This window comes from Haliaeetus albicilla, chromosome 20, assembly GCF_947461875.1.
Source record: "Haliaeetus albicilla chromosome 20, bHalAlb1.1, whole genome shotgun sequence".
In the NCBI taxonomy this organism is placed as follows: domain Eukaryota; kingdom Metazoa; phylum Chordata; class Aves; order Accipitriformes; family Accipitridae; genus Haliaeetus; species Haliaeetus albicilla.
Window position 1 is genome coordinate 25,180,547 of NC_091502.1, and position 15,663 is coordinate 25,196,209.

Below are 15,663 nucleotides of genomic sequence, written 5' to 3' on the forward strand. Positions count from 1 at the left end.
GAAGGGAAATGCAGTAAAACATTCCTGTAGCTACTGAAGTGTCTTCTGGAGCTCAGCTGAGACATACAGTTGTGACTAGCGTTGCTAATTAGCTGGCTCCAGGAGCCTTGATTGCTTGGTGTGCTCGATCATTGCACTGCCTTTCACAGAGGTGCGTAAGATTGTCTGTAATCAATCAAAAGCTCCTTATTTAGCCTATTTGAATTGTCCTCTTGGAGAGGAGTGCCTCATTTTCTAGGCACATCGGTGCATCACTTAAGAACCTGTGGCAGGTAGTCTGAATAGCAATGGCTTGGCAGGATGCAGAGGAGCAAAGGAATAGCAGATTGCAAGGCTTTAACTTAACTTTAAGAGCTTTGTGTGGAGGAAAACCATTCACTGAAACTAGAGTGGCTACCATCTTATTTCTGGGGGTGCAGAGAAAGGGTACGACTGAAGTGGAACCCAGTAATATAATTTTAAAGAGAACACTTGCTAGAGCAGGTCAGAGACTGACAGAGAAGTGTCTGAAACTGGGACAAATAATCACTGAAGATAAATTTTGATTCCTTTTTTTTTTTTTTTAAACTCCGTGAGACAGAAGGAATTATTGTCTCAAATACCTCGCCAGTTCAGGGCAGTGTGTATTTCCAAGGTGTATCTGAGGTATTTACCTTGCTTTGACCTGGCTTTCTGGCATATTCTATGTAATGATGCAATACGTCTATTTAATTTATTTTAATTATCACTGCTGAGATATAAATAATTTTAGTGAAAGTGGATTTTCCTTAGCTGCTCAGCTGATTGTGTTTTGTGAAAGAAATGCTTGTGTGAATACACAAACTCTATTTCCTTTTCCCATGCACAGAGTTCCTACTAGAAACCACTATTGCTTTTTCAAAAAGTAGCATGTAGCTTCCTATCTCCTGTAGTCTTATTTCTATCACTGGCTGCAGAAATCCTGTAACCGCTTATTTGGCTGCCAAGGTTCTGCTGTAAAGAAGCAGAGGACCAGAACCACTTAATGATTCAGGGTGCAGCTATCCTGTTCCCCCTGTGCTCTGTTTCTGTGAAACACTGCAGATCTGTTGCCAGAAACATCCCAATTACCCTAAGAAGATGAAAATAAATCTCTTTACTGGATCTGTTTCAAGAAACAGTTGCTAACGTAGAATAACAATAGGTGTTATCCCAAAGTAGGCTTAACGTTCAGTAATTTCCAGACCTCTAATGCTCCCTACTTTCCCTAAGGAAAACAGTTCTTAGAAAGAATAGCAGTCTCCTCAACATTTTGCCTGGGTATAAGTAGTGACGCATCAGCAAAAAAACCCAAAAAAACAGAGTTGGAAGGTTTGGATCTGCAGCAGCTTCAAAATATGTGTATGTTCATTGTAAGTTTACTTTGCAAAATAACACTGTTAATCAAATAGAATTGAATGTGCATGTTCCATAATGTAGTAATTGTTCATTTTATTATTGCCATAGCTGTCCAATGTTTCTATTAATTTTCATGTAGCAAGCTTGCTTTTTTTCTTACAAGTGCCTGTGTGTCTTCTGTTTTAGCTGGCAACAGATATCCCTGGCAGTGTCCTTGAAGGCAAGGCAGGTAGTAATAAATGTAGTGTCCCACAGTTAATTAAATACGTCGGTGAGTAACTGTGTGACTGCCCGTGTGATCTTGCAGTAGGTGATGCTCTTGGGTTGCAGTGGCTACTGCGTGTTTTGCATAAGGCTCCCAACGACCCCCCCCCCCCCGTGCATGTTAATTGACATCAATGCTCTTTAGGAATAAATTAGTTTCCTAGTTGTAGAACTGGGGGTACAGACTAAAGGGTGGCTTTTACCATCCCCCAAAGCCACCCGTGCTATCTACAGCCCTCCCCCAAACCCGTGACCACGCGCTCCATCGGCAGAAATGCTCTAACAAAATATTTGTGTGGGCAGCAAGGGATCCTTCTTGCAGGGAAGCTGTGCTGTGAGCCTGCAGGCATACCCTGCGGAGTCCAGACTGGATCGCAGGCTTCCCTTGCAGCAGCTGGAGGAGAGGGGCGTGTTACAGCCCCACCTAAAAGATACTGAGCAACACTGATTTACATTTAAAAAACAAAATCCCTCTGAAAGCCAGGGATGGAGGCAGTTCAGCACATCTGCCAGTAGTTTCAGGTATCTCATGGCATCTTGCACTGAGAGGTGACTACTGAGTCTCTGATCATCTGCCATGGTCTACAGTCAGAGCTGGGACTACACACAGGACTGCTAGAGTCTGAAAATTCCGCTCCTGTCGCCTCTTCAGCCAGCAAATGTCTGAGGATCTGGGGAAAGGACTGTTTTTCCTTGCTCCCGGGAGAACCTCTAGAAGGTCTGCTCAGCAAGACACCACCTCTGGCATGACCCACAAGCCTCAGTGGGATTTTCTAGCAGGTAGATTCTGGCAGCCAAGAGACTTCAGCATCTGCCATCGGCAGGACATGGTGTTTGAGGGGAAGAACTTGCCACCAGCACCTTGCTTTTTTTGTCCTCCTACTCCCAGAGCAGAACACCTTCAAGCTCTGCGGCTATTTCCTAGCAAAGCAGCAGGGCACTTCTGTACAGTTAGCGCCTGCTAACTTGGTGAAAGAAAGATGTTTATGAGCTACGGGGAAGGAGGGGTCATGGGTTTGGGTTGTGAGGGAAGCAGGAGAAGGGTGGGGAGATACATGGGAGAGCTGGTCAAGGGCACCAGTTTGTTGGTGATGCTCCAAGCCTGCGTACTGTATAAGCCCAGAGCTAATCTCAGATGGGGTCATGGTCTTTTGTGCTGCTGACAGAAGGGGTACCTCGCACAAACCGTGGAGGAGAGGTGGCTGCAAGGAGGTTGAGAGCGCGGGGGAGGTTGGACCCATGTCCATCCCTGCGGGTCCACCATCGCGCAGGCAGCCAGCTAAAGACACGCTTGACCTCCTTCCTAAGCTGGGGGACTTAAGTTGAAGGTGAATCATCTGTTTCATTAAACCACTTCAAGGACTGCAGCCCCATTATGCCACATGTTGTACATATCCCGAAAAGAGTATTTGTGGAGAAATGGGATCCCTATGGGCAGATCCATACTGGTGAGCATGTCCCGCTGAAGAGCAGCCTTGGTATCTGCCTGCAGAGATCAGGCATAGCAGGATTCAGGCCTTAACTCTTAATTTATAGTGTCGAACAGCTCTCGAGAAGAGGAAGGGATCTGTAGGAGGTACAGTATGAAGTGGACGGTGCTGTGACATGCATTCCCCCCCCCCAAGGAGTGAGGCTTGCTGTTTTCACCTTGCTGTGAGGCTCTGTGCTCCAAGAATAAGCAGGAATATCATGGTCTGGCCTGAATTCCTCCCTGGAGGAAAGATACAGATGATATCATTGTTGGAGTTGTTTGGACATCATAAAGGTACTTACTGAAATGAGAAAAATATGGTTTTAATTCCTTTTTTAATAATAATAAAGTAACGGAAAGCTGTGAGTGCCAGGAACCTCACTGAGAAAAGAGTCTTTGCACCCTGGAGGACTTCTCTTTGCCTAATGAATAAGCAATTCTAAGTCACTGTTTGGTTCATTTTGTGCGTGTGTATATATGTATATAAAGTACACAAAGCCCGGTGAAGTTCCTTGTTTGTCTTGCAGGTGTCAACTTTGCTGAGCAATGCTTTGGTTAAGAAGCAGCACGCCCACAGTGAAAGGCACACGGCTTGTTCCCGGGAGACTTTGTCCACGCTGTACACAGCTCCTCCTGAACCCCCTACCCCAAGATCCAAGCACTCACCTGTTAAACTAGGAAAAGACGTGAGCCTAAACACATGCTGATTATTAGATAGTTTCCACTCCGCTCTGAAAAGATTTAGTGGAAGTATGCAACTGAGCGTTGACTTTAAGACTTTTCAGGTTCACGGTGCAAAACTACACCTTCCAAATCGATGTCATGCATAAGGCAGGGTACCCTGTTCAGTGTCTGCAGAGGCACAGAAAGCTTGAAGAAATTACTGCTTGGCAGATGAGCAGACCTCTCTCTGTTTTGCTCTTCATATAAACTTTAATCCCGTAAGTGTACCATCGTTGCAGAAGATGTGTTTATTGAGAAACCTGTGGCTTCAGGTGTGGGGTTTGGCATATGTAAAGGCACCTTTCTGCGTTATTATAAAAGCTGGATTTGGAAAGTACTTGTAATACATACAATTTCACATCAGGTATTCCTGTATTTTCCAGACTGTTTCACATTCGTATTGTAACAACAGGGATAATGGAACAGATTCGCTACTCTAATCCTGATTCTTTGCACCTTTCAAGTAGGACAGTATGGCTAGAGCCTGGATGCAATTTCCCATCTGAGAGTGCACCACTGCTCCTGGGAAACTCTTCGGGGGGGGGGGGGGAATAGCTGAAAATGCTGACACAGCCATTTTTGCGCTATTTGCTTCTCCAAGGTATGCATAAACTACTGCACACCATGCTGCTACATGGTCCTTCAGGTCTCACCGCTCTTCTTTTCTCCCAGCACTGATAGGCAAAGAGCTGCAAGGAGGAGAGGTCTCTTTCCAGGGCTGGGTGCTGGTTTTGTGCCCCTCTATGGCCTTACAGTTCTGTGCCAAATTAGCTGTCCTCTAAGGTCATGTTTTTCAAAGGTCAGTGTTCTTGGATGCCTGTAATTTATATTTATCAATTGGAGATGCATTGAAAGGCTGTGATTTTTAGAAAGTGTTTAGCATTACTCCTCTCTGTGGAAAGGAGCTTTGAAGTGGTATAAAGCTGGGCATACACAGTTAAAGGCAGTAAAGTGCACAGATTTTGAAAATGTCAGTCTAGGAACAAAATTCAGCATCTGAGTAGAGGACTGGGGCTGTATGTTTGGCTACATTGGTATTGTATTGCATTCCCCAGGTGGCTTTCGGTAGATCCTGTGACAACAAAACCTTTCTAAACAATTTTAAAATTTGCCGGTTTTGATACATCCCCTCATTTTAATTGTGGTTTGGAGAATAGAAAAACCCCACTGTATTCCATTTCTTCTATGAAATATTACACGTGCTATTTTTCTTTCTACTTTACTCCATTTACTTTCCCCTTCCCAAATTCAACCCAACAGTCCTTCACTTTTTTTGTCTACCAAGTTGCATTCTCTCCTTAATTCCCTTTTGCATATTAGTCATTGCTCCTGAGCTTTGAGACTCTTTTCTGTTCTCACCAGGACATATTTGCAAGATGTATGGGGTTAGGTTTACTGTTTAGACAAACCAGCTCACTCATTTTCTCACCTAGCCTCCTGTTTCACCCCCCATCCTAAAATGCTGCTTTTATGGACCACAACTGTAGAAAAGCAGCGAGTTCCTCTTCACTTTTCTTCAAATACCAGTATTCTTCCAACATTAAATACAGATCTGTGCTTTCCTTCTGTAACCTTGGCTATGCAGGAAGTCCAGCCAAGGGAATTACCCTTATAGTCTTTGGGGAAAAGGTGATCTTAAAAGAGCTCAGATGGGTGAAAAAAGTTTCTAGGCTGGAGTGTCCCCTAATTCTCCCCTCAGGTGTGAGCGCAGGAAACAGCTCTTACTACGGTATTGTGTATTAATCGGTAATCTTTGATCCCAGGTAGCATAACCCCCAAGGGACGATTTACCCACCGACTGTAGGAACCAGTAAAGTCAGGATCCACTTGGACCAGCTGCTTATTCTGCTTACTTTTTCTTGGGTTGGCCAGCTTGTAGTCGGTACGGTCATTACCCATTGTTTAAATTAAATACATAGCAAGCCATGTATTATATATGTGCTATAAAACAGTGTCTCTAGCCCAGAAGACTTACAGATATGACATGATGAGAGACAGCAGAAACCAGACAAACAATACTTGAAGAGAAAGGGTAGCAGGGGCGAGTTAATTTGGGGTAAATGAACGTACAGTCCATGGTATTCATAAAAGCTAAGAAGACAGCCCGTCCTAACATCGGTATCAGTTTGGATTCATGCTTTGTCGGCAGTGGACAAGGAAGGGTCACCGGCAGAGGAAGAATCTTAGAAACTCATTCCATGTGGTTTCGGTTATTTCGGCATCCTCTTCTCCCATAACGGCACCGTCTCCTCTTGCAGTGACAGCAGTTTGTGAACAGTTCCACTTCACGGCACTCGCACCCTGAGACTGAGCATCTCTGCGGAAAAGAAGGTGGGAACGGGTTGGAGACAGGAGTGCGAGTGTGGGGAAGGAGCGTAGGTGGGTAACATCCATTTGAAATATTAAATATCCACAGCTGACTCAGAAACCTACCTCCTGTGTTTATCTAATTACAAAAAATTAATATTGTAATTTCTTCATTTCCAGCAAATCAGTATTTCCTGAAGTATTGTGATACTTTCCCTGAGCTGAGCAGAGCTCCACTAGGATTTTCATTTACAGACAATTTGGTAATATCTTATTACGTGTATGAGTTGTGCTAGGTCAGATAAAAATGTGTCTTGCATTCCTTGCTCGTCCCAGAGCTGCTGCACAGTAGATGTTTCAATGTGCTAAAGGCATAAAGAGTTACGAGTATGCAGGTTTAGAATTTTTTTTAAGGGATATTTGAATATATCACAGCCTTTACAGAGTAACCACTTCCCCAGGGCTGGGAAAGAATTTGGGAACAGAGCTATAAAATAATTGGTATTTTTGATTCAACAATAATCCCGAATAATAAAAAAAGATATCTTTTAAATAAACAGTCATCATCTGGTGTGAAACATAATTTTATAAATTTTTGATCTTCTCACCATTAAATTGAAGACAAATTAAGACAAACTTGTGTGTTCAGATATCATCAAAATAAAATATTTCATCTAAAAAACAGTTTCATTCATCCTGAATGAACCATGCAGGAAAACAGAGCAATTCCTAGATCATTTCTCCAGTTTACAGAAAGTTTCAGTTGAAAAACTTGGATAAATGCATTACAAAACTCAGATGAATAAAATCATGTGTCTGTACCACCCCAATCCAACTCATATTCATAATAGATAAAGACAAATTAAATCTTCCTTTTGTTTTGTTTTGCTTTTCAATTTATTAGATTGCTCATCTAATTAGAGTGAGTGCACAGCTGAGCAGTGAGCAAATCTTTTGTCTAGGGTTGGGGTTTTTTGCTTACTTTTATAGATAAGTCACAAGTGTTACTGCTGCAGGGTGAAGGGAGGAACATTTTGGGTATTTGAACAACTTAGCATTCCTCTTCTGTGTGGAATAAAAATATGTGTTGTGTTACAGAGCAGTCACCTTAGACCTGACATTCTTATGTTTCCTTCCTGCATTAAAAAAAAAGCAAAGAACGAGAAGGAAAACCGTGCACTAGGAAGAAAGACGGCAGTAACAATTTCTCACTAGGAATGCAAAGCGGGCAAATAAACCTCGGTTCCACGCAGGTGAGATCCGAGGTAAATGCAAAATGATTGTGTATGTGCAAATTTCCTGGAGTCCTTGAGATCAGCGTGTTTCAGAACAGGCTTTCCAGGTGCTGCACTTAAATCTTGAAAAGTTGTTCTGGAAAGTTATGCCATGTTTATCATTCAGTACAAGCTCAGCAGAACTAAGTGGGAAATTGTGGCTTTTTCTGTGCTCTCAGCACCTCACTGTACTTGTGTCTAATACATAAAAATGATGTTCATGTGTTCATTGTGTGATATTATTTTGTTGCCACTTCTTAATTTGTGATTCAGATCAAGCATTTGGCTAACTGTTGCTGAGCATGCCAGCTCACACTGCGATGTAGGGAATTACTAAAATGAAACCCTCACTGTGTAATGAAGGACATTTTAATGCTCAAGAACAGTTGTCCCTGCAGGTGTTTGAAAAGGACACCGAATTTGCAGCAACCTCTGAAGTACGCCAGGCGCTGCACAAGTGTGGTACCTGGAGGCGAAAGAGAGCAGTGCTGTGTTTGACAGCTTTAGCTCTTTCTGGGGTTTATTTGCTTTTACCTTCAGGGATAAACGGTGCCCGTATCCCGTTGTGGATGAAAAATTACTGGCGATTCCCTTTGTTCTTTGCAAAGTGTCTCTCCGTCACTCTCATCACGCAGGACTGGGGTTGGAAATGGGAACGGGGATGGGGACCGCTGATGGGACTCGCAGAGCTTGGCTCCCTCTCCTTGTGCGAGCAGAGATGGGCCGTGATCTTCACATCGATTCCCACGTCCTCCACCCCTGCCTGGCGCTGGCGAAGGAGGAGAGGTTCGCCAGGAGGGTACTACCTCCCTTGCACGGCCGTGGAGACATCTCCCATCCTCCTTGGATCTCTGTCCCTCGTAGGAGGTCCTCCAGGTCTCACAAATAATTGAAACCCCCGTTTTCAGCGGCGTATCCAGCCGCCTCATGAAGGTATGGCATCCTGCGATGGATATGGCAGAGACCACCACGCTCAGGCTTGCGCAAAGCACGGGTGACCGCTGCTAAGCTGCCGCTGAAGGAGATGTCTTCTGGAAGGGGTTTCCCTCAGCCGGGCAGGATGCCATCGCCTGCCTTGCAACCATCTCAGCATGGGAGAGCAGACCCAGTTCTTCCCTGTTTTGGGGGTTTTTTTTTGTCTCCTAAACTGCCAGGATCCCAATTTATGTGTGACTTTTTCCATAATGCCCTCCAGCAGAGTTGCTTTGATCCTGCCCAGTGGAAAGATGGCCCACAGACATCAAAATCTATTTACTCAGGTGTGTGTCCCTCTTTTTTTTTTTTTTTTTTTTTTTTTTTTTTGCACAAAACCCTTCATTTGCCAGTCTTTTTTTAAGGAGAAAGATTAGTCAAGTGAATTTCCACAACAGGTTTTATTTGGCTCTAAGTTCAAGTTTATTGTGGTGGTGCTGCTGATGCTTTTATTTTCCTTCTACAGGGTGGTTGTGACAGGTTGGAGCACCTAATTTGTGTGAGAAGACAGCCCAGAAAATAAGGAAAATGCAACAGCTGGAGAAATCCAGCTCCGAAGGCTGGAATGGTTTCCTTGTGCAGATTTCTCCAAATCACAGCTAAGAAGGGGCATGGCTCACTGAGAAAATGTGTGCCCTGTAAAATAAAAGGATTAGGAAACCACTTTATAGCTTGTGAGATTTACGGTTTCAGAACAAATGGCTGTAGTTCACTTGGCCTGCAGCTCTAAAGGAGGCCAAAACAAACTGCTTAAAAGCTTTGGTTCAAAAGGAAGGCTCAGATCCCCCCTTACGTGGGTCTTTGTAAATGATGGGAATACTGGAAAGAGTCTTGTGTGTCCTGCAGCCCCTCTAAGCTACCACTTTATGTTGCCTGAATGCGGTAATATTGAAAGGTAAATTTGTTCCAAATGTCCCAGCACAGTGGAAATGTCAACCTGGAAACACAGTGATGGAGGAGAGATTTTTTTTTTTAAAATGTATTATGGGAAGGATTGCAGAGGAAATGTGTGATGTGACCTTTTTTCTGTCTCTCGGAGAAATACAAGCACGAGGCATGGCATCGCCTCGCTCTGTTGAAGAGAAGAATTGTAGTTGTTTGGGGATGAGCAGAGCCAAAGCAGCTTCATTTCATCTTGATTTGTGTTTCCAAGGGAAGCTCGCCTGTGTGGATTCTCTGGTGTCTGATAAAGGCTGAGCCCACATCCAGCTATTTCCCATAGTGAGGGGAACTTAAGGGTGTCTGTGTCTTGTAGCTCTGCAGGACCTGTCTTCCTTCTCCGTATTTGTATGAAATCAGCTAGTTGGTTCAAAAGTACTAGTGGAAGGCTTGATAAACTCACACAAATACGCCAGCACCATGACAGGGTTTTAAAAATTCTTTTTCTTTCAGAAGCCGGACTAAAAATACCAAGTCAAAAAATAGCATATGTAGGAGCATGCAGAACTGCTAACACCATTCTGTCTGGCAACATAGTATATTCTAGCAGACAAACAGGGTAATTAATTTTTTTTTCTATTGAAAAGCCAGGTATATTAGCAGGTATATTCTTTTTGTTTTTAAATGTGATACATATAATAGAATTGGATAACATACTAAAGTCTAGATGAGTAAACTTGATTATTCCCAATAAACAGCTCAAATTGAATTTATTCTGAAGGTTCCAATCTTCCAGCCCAGTCGCATAAGGACTCGCTCTAGCGTGACCAGAGCGATTCTGGCGCAGGGGTGTTTGTCCCTGTCTGATTGCTTCAGATTCGTTCTCGACACTGGAAGCCCAAAAGGACTCCCAGGCTGCTGACAGCATTTATCAAGCCCAGCTGCCGAGGAAGGATGCTGATTGTAGGCAGCCCATAGTATGTCATGGAGAAAACATTTCCTTCTACTATGCTTTCCAAGTCGCTGAGGTCCTTCTGTGCAAACAGAGACAACGCTAAATTCCTGCTTGGCAGCCTTCAGCGTGGCCCTACGGAGTCGTCTGCCTACCACAGAGAGCCACCTGCATTTAAATATATTCACCTTCTTTGCATTAACCTAAATGTGCTCGGGAGCAGTAGGGATGTGCAAGGCAAGCCAAGATGGAGAGCATCTGTCCCTGGCAAGTGCATCCAGATTTTCTAATGAGACTGGTGATCATGGATGCCTCAGGTTTAAGCTGGTTAATTTGCAGCCCCTGCCCAAAAGGCTTTCTAGCAGTATGTGCATGGCCAGTGCCTTTGAAATCAAGTACCATCCAAATGTCTTCTTTCATATAATTTCAGATTTCTCAGTGCTCCAGGCCTTCTGAGAAATTGCGGCACTGAGAGACCATCAAAGGCGCTTAAAGATTATAATAATTGGGTTTACTGGATTAGAAATTAGAATGAAATTCTTGCTTACTCACCTGTCAGTAAGTGATTGTACGCTTTGGTGCTCATGACTAAATACTTAGCCAAATGGCCTGATTTTGAAGTTTCGGAGATTATCTTCAATCTCCCATGCAAGTAGCCTGGCTTTTTGAACTGACTTTTTGTATTATTTAAACAGTGAAAAGCAATAATTTGGGAGCTGGAATGGATGCCAAGAAGCCTTGTAAAACCTATGAGTCTTACACTCTGGCCAAGCGTTTCCACCTACCTTATGGGTTGACACTGAGAGAGCCAGTCCAATAATGAGAGAAGAGAAGGAAGAGGTTTCTGGGAACAGGAGCCAAGTCTGTCCTGAGGAAGTATTTAGAGCTTGGTCTGTTGTGGATTTGAGCTCTTCAGGCTTGCACTGAAATGAAGTATCAAGTGACAATTCACATTCACTGCTTCCTACGTTACACCAATAGTACAGAGAAAAGGAGATCTTCCCAGTTCTGCGAGCTAAATAGTTACTTTTAGTTTATATCCCCCCCCATTCCCAAAAGAGAAGACACACTGGACAACTCCTCCTTTTGTTTTCTTTTTTCTTCTGGGAAATGATGGGTGTCTTGGTTCGCAGCATCACCGAAATTGCCATTCTCTCTAAAACCGCAGCTCAGTATCTTGCTGCAGACACTGGCCAGACCCAGCACCACAGGGAAAACTGCAAAAAATCTCTTTAGGATGTATTATAAGCTGAGATGCCTGAAGCAAAATCTTTCTCCCGGCCCCTTCCTTCTCCCTAGTAGCTTGAGGTTCAGCCACACACTAAGCCATAGGTATTTATAGCCTCCCTTAAGCTTAATATTACTGATTACAGCTCTGCATAATGTTTTTATCCTTATACAGCTAATCTTTCCTCTAAAGGGTACTGGAACTAACCAGGACCAAGGCATGGACCCATCTACTGTCCTGAAATAGTCCGGCTGTGTAGTTGTGCCCGTTCCCCAGCATGGTCTTGGCCACGCTCTTCAACAATTTCCAGGGAGAGCATGGCCCTTGGGTTGCTCTCTGCAGGCAGGATGGTTGAGGCCACTGTGTTTTGACGAGTATTTGGGTGTATGGATGTGGGCTGGGCTGTGCAAATTGTCTTCCAGGCCAGAAAACAGTCCCTGAAGTTTCTTATTTACTAGAAGAGATGTAGCCACTAATATTAATGGGGCTCTGAACTGCAGAGGCACTGGTTGTCCTCTTGTTCTTGGGTTACTGCCTGCCTACAGAGAAGGGCTGGTGGAGTTCACAAGCTGGGAGACGAGGACTTGACAGGGAAGGCAGCGATGTTCAGGATGGAAGAAGGTTGTAGAGGGGACAACGGCAGCCCCTTCCAGAGGTGAACATCCTCCCCGGGTTCATTTTGGGTGATACTCCCTTGTCCCCGTGAGAAATGGTCCTCTCTTGCTGGCGCAGCCAATGCTTGGCAGACTTTTTGTGTGTCTCCTCTTCTTCAGTTGTGCTCGGAGTTGGAGGAGGCTTTCTGTACTGGATGTGACAAGGCAAAAGGAGAGGGGGAGGAATGACGGTGAGGGGACCAAGGTATTCAACAGAGCACCTATAAGCACAGCTGAAAGGTTGCAAACGATTTAAAAATGGTCCTCATCGTTTCCTTAATGGATTTGATGTGGACACTACTGGTAAAAGTGGTGCTTTTCTTTGCAACTTAAAATGAGTCAGGAATCACTGCCAAAAAAACCATGACTACCAAAAAAATCACTACCAAAAAATCAGTACAAAGTTGAAAAGGTAACTGAAAACAAAGCTCGTATTGCCTTCTTTTTCCACTAAATCCTCTAAACCTTTTAATGTTTCGCAGCTGGTATGGAATCACATCAAATTTCTGATCCCAACTGCTTCAGAGATCCCTAACTGTCTCTTTGGCCCAACCAGCGGGTGATTAGGTGTTTCAGCGTTTCACTTCGCAATGCCTAATTGACTTCAGAGCCTAAATTTGGTTTTCCAAACTGACTTATTCATATAAGAGCCTGCAGCTTTCTATCTTTCAATAAGCTAAAATATTTAATGCTGCACGTGGGTCAGGGTAGGACTGTATGCATAGCTGGGTACCACAGCCCAGGTGATGAACAGAGATTTGCTAAGTAATTGGGCTGCTGCGTCGCTCGCTTTAGCTCTTGATTGCTTACGATCATGTCCTCACACTCCAACGTTCCTGTAAGTCCTTTAGGCATTACAGTACTGAACATTGCTAAATACCTATTAAAATCTGGGCCACAGTCTTCTCTTGCTTGAGCAACTGTCTTGCTCTCACAGCAATGATCTCCTGTCATTGGCCAAATGTCTTTCGTGAGATGTACGTGAATCCTGCAAAGTCATCATAAAAGTAAAAATTTCTACCTAGACTGGCAGTTCTGTGTTCACATCTTTCATTTGCACCATTATATTTTAATCCATTGTCTGTGACTCTAGAATAAATCCAGAGTAAGGACTACAGGTTTTAATGAAGATAAACCAGATTTTCTCTGCAGGTAAATCGGCAGCATTACCTGCTCGACTAAGAAATTGAATTTTGCCATTGCTTTGTTACAGTCTTAAAGGTTGTTATTTTTTTTTTTTTAAATAGCTGCCAAAGCTGAATAGTGGCTGATTTGTGTCCAGTGAAGAACAGACTTGGACTAAATGGAACAGCTGCACAAAGATGTTCAACATAATAGGTAATGCGAGTCTTTAAACAAAACCCAGTGCCATCAAAGCCAAAATCCGAAAAGCTCTTAACAAAAAACATATTTGTAAAGAACAGATGGAAAAAAAATTGTTCTGAGCTGTATAACAGGATCACATCAATCAGCCCAGCAGCAATGGCACACAGAAACCTTCACACATGACCAAAAAACATAACCAGAACCAGACACGATACCAATATCGCCAGCTCCTCAAAAAGCAAGAGAGAGGGTGAACAATGTCCTGAAAGGCTGAGGACAGGCAGGAAGCACAGTAGTTACAGAGGTGTTTTATCTCCATAAAGCTGGGGTTTGGGAGATTTAGGAAAGCATCATTCCAATACATTTTTCAACAGATCAGTTAAAAATACAGCCTCGAGCTTTCAACCAGTCCTTTTTATGTGCAGTAGGAAGCTGGTGATAATCGAGCTGTCCAAAAGATGAAGCAAAGCACTCGGGTATATTCCCCTGCGTATTTTTATGTTATTTTTGCCACTAGATGTCTCTGCTGACTTCACAGTGTGCTGGGTGAGCCGCTCACCCTGGTCAACAGGAGACACCAAGGTGGAAATCAAGCTGGGACAAAACCTGCTTGTGACTTTCGTTCCTGGGGGGTTGTTTCTGATTAAGAATACCTTCTGTTTAACACAGAGATAAGAGTCTGAGAGCTTTCTCAGCTATCTCCCTTTTTTCAAGTGTCAGAATGGGAATACGACCCTTGCTGTCATCCATCATTACCCCTATTTCAGAGCACTTGTTGCCTACTCTGACATTTTGATTCCCATCCCCTTCCCATCTCCCTGATGGTCTCTTTGTTTCTTTCCAGGGGGTTTGTTCTCCTTGGATCTCATACGCACCTACGAGTGCTGCGGACTAAGAGCAGGCAGCGATGCCTCGAAAGCACCCTGTGGCCAGCAGAAAGGGCTGTGGGATGTTGTGTAGACCTCAGGGTGTCCGAGCAAGGCACCTTTTCGGTAGGTGCTAATGACAGACGTGACAATGATGGGAGGGAAGTCATAGGGACAACCTGTATCATCAGGTGCAGAAGTTGACTCCAAGCTCCTGTACTCCAAGATTTGAGGGGGCTCGAGGTTGGAAACCATGTCAGATGGTGCCTAAACTGTGCAGTCCAGGAGCCAGGACTGGATAAAACTATTACAGCAGTGACTGTGTGTCTTTTGGAAGAGAGCTGGTTGTCTTCTGCTGGCTCACAGCAAGGTGGACAGGCTTAGTGCATCCTTTGGCCATGGCTGCAGGATTGCCCCCAGTGACTGACAACTTATATTGAGAGTTGTGGAACAGTCACCAAATGGGAGGTGCTGGAAACTGCAGCAACTTTGATACTATAGCTCTTGAGAAGTAAAGGGTACCCAGCTCAGAAGTGAAGCAATGTGTGCCTGAGGTAGAAGCTGTGGCCCCAGCGGGACGCTCATATTGCCCTTCATGCTACAGCAATGCTGTGCCTGAGATTTCTGATAACCCGAGCAAGAGCAAGCCTGGCGTTCATGGTGGTGGGTTGTACTTGTGACTTGAGCAATCCCAGGGCTGCAGTGGAGGCCACTGCCATGTGCCTGAGATTTGAAACCTGGTCCAAAATGGTGTTTTGCCATTGGTGTCACTACAGGGACTAGTCCCTGCCCTAGGAGACCTTCTCCCCTCTTGGATAGACATGAGCATGCCCTGGATAGGTTTGTGAGTGCACATGAAGTCTCAGGGTTATAATCTCTTCACCATTACAATGAATAAACAAACTCAGCAAGACTTCAAAAAATCTTCAGCACTTCCCCTTTTTGCAGCTCACCACTCCGTGTTTCCATCCATTCCTGACAAAACCGAGAAGCTTTCAACACCAAATAACACCTTCCCAATTTCACCGTGTTCCCACGACAGTTCAGGGCAGTGTCCGAGCGCAAGGAAATTCCAGGGATGCTCAGAGGCATATCTCAGGGGAGGAGCTTGGAAGAAAATATCACGGAGTTCATGTTTTAACAGGCTACCCTCAAGATAATGGTGAGAATTAGAGAGTTTTCTCCCCTTTCCATTATTTAGCTCTGTATCTCAGTAGCAATTATCAGAAAGGAAGTGCTGCATGGGATAGGTGGGGCTTTGACAAACAACGCTACGATACAAATTCTGGGACTGGCAAATATGGTCAAAATATCTTCTGAACTCACATGACGGCACACTCAGTCTGAGTTTACCAGTAACTGCAGGAAGAGAAGGTGGGATCCAGAGCTCGG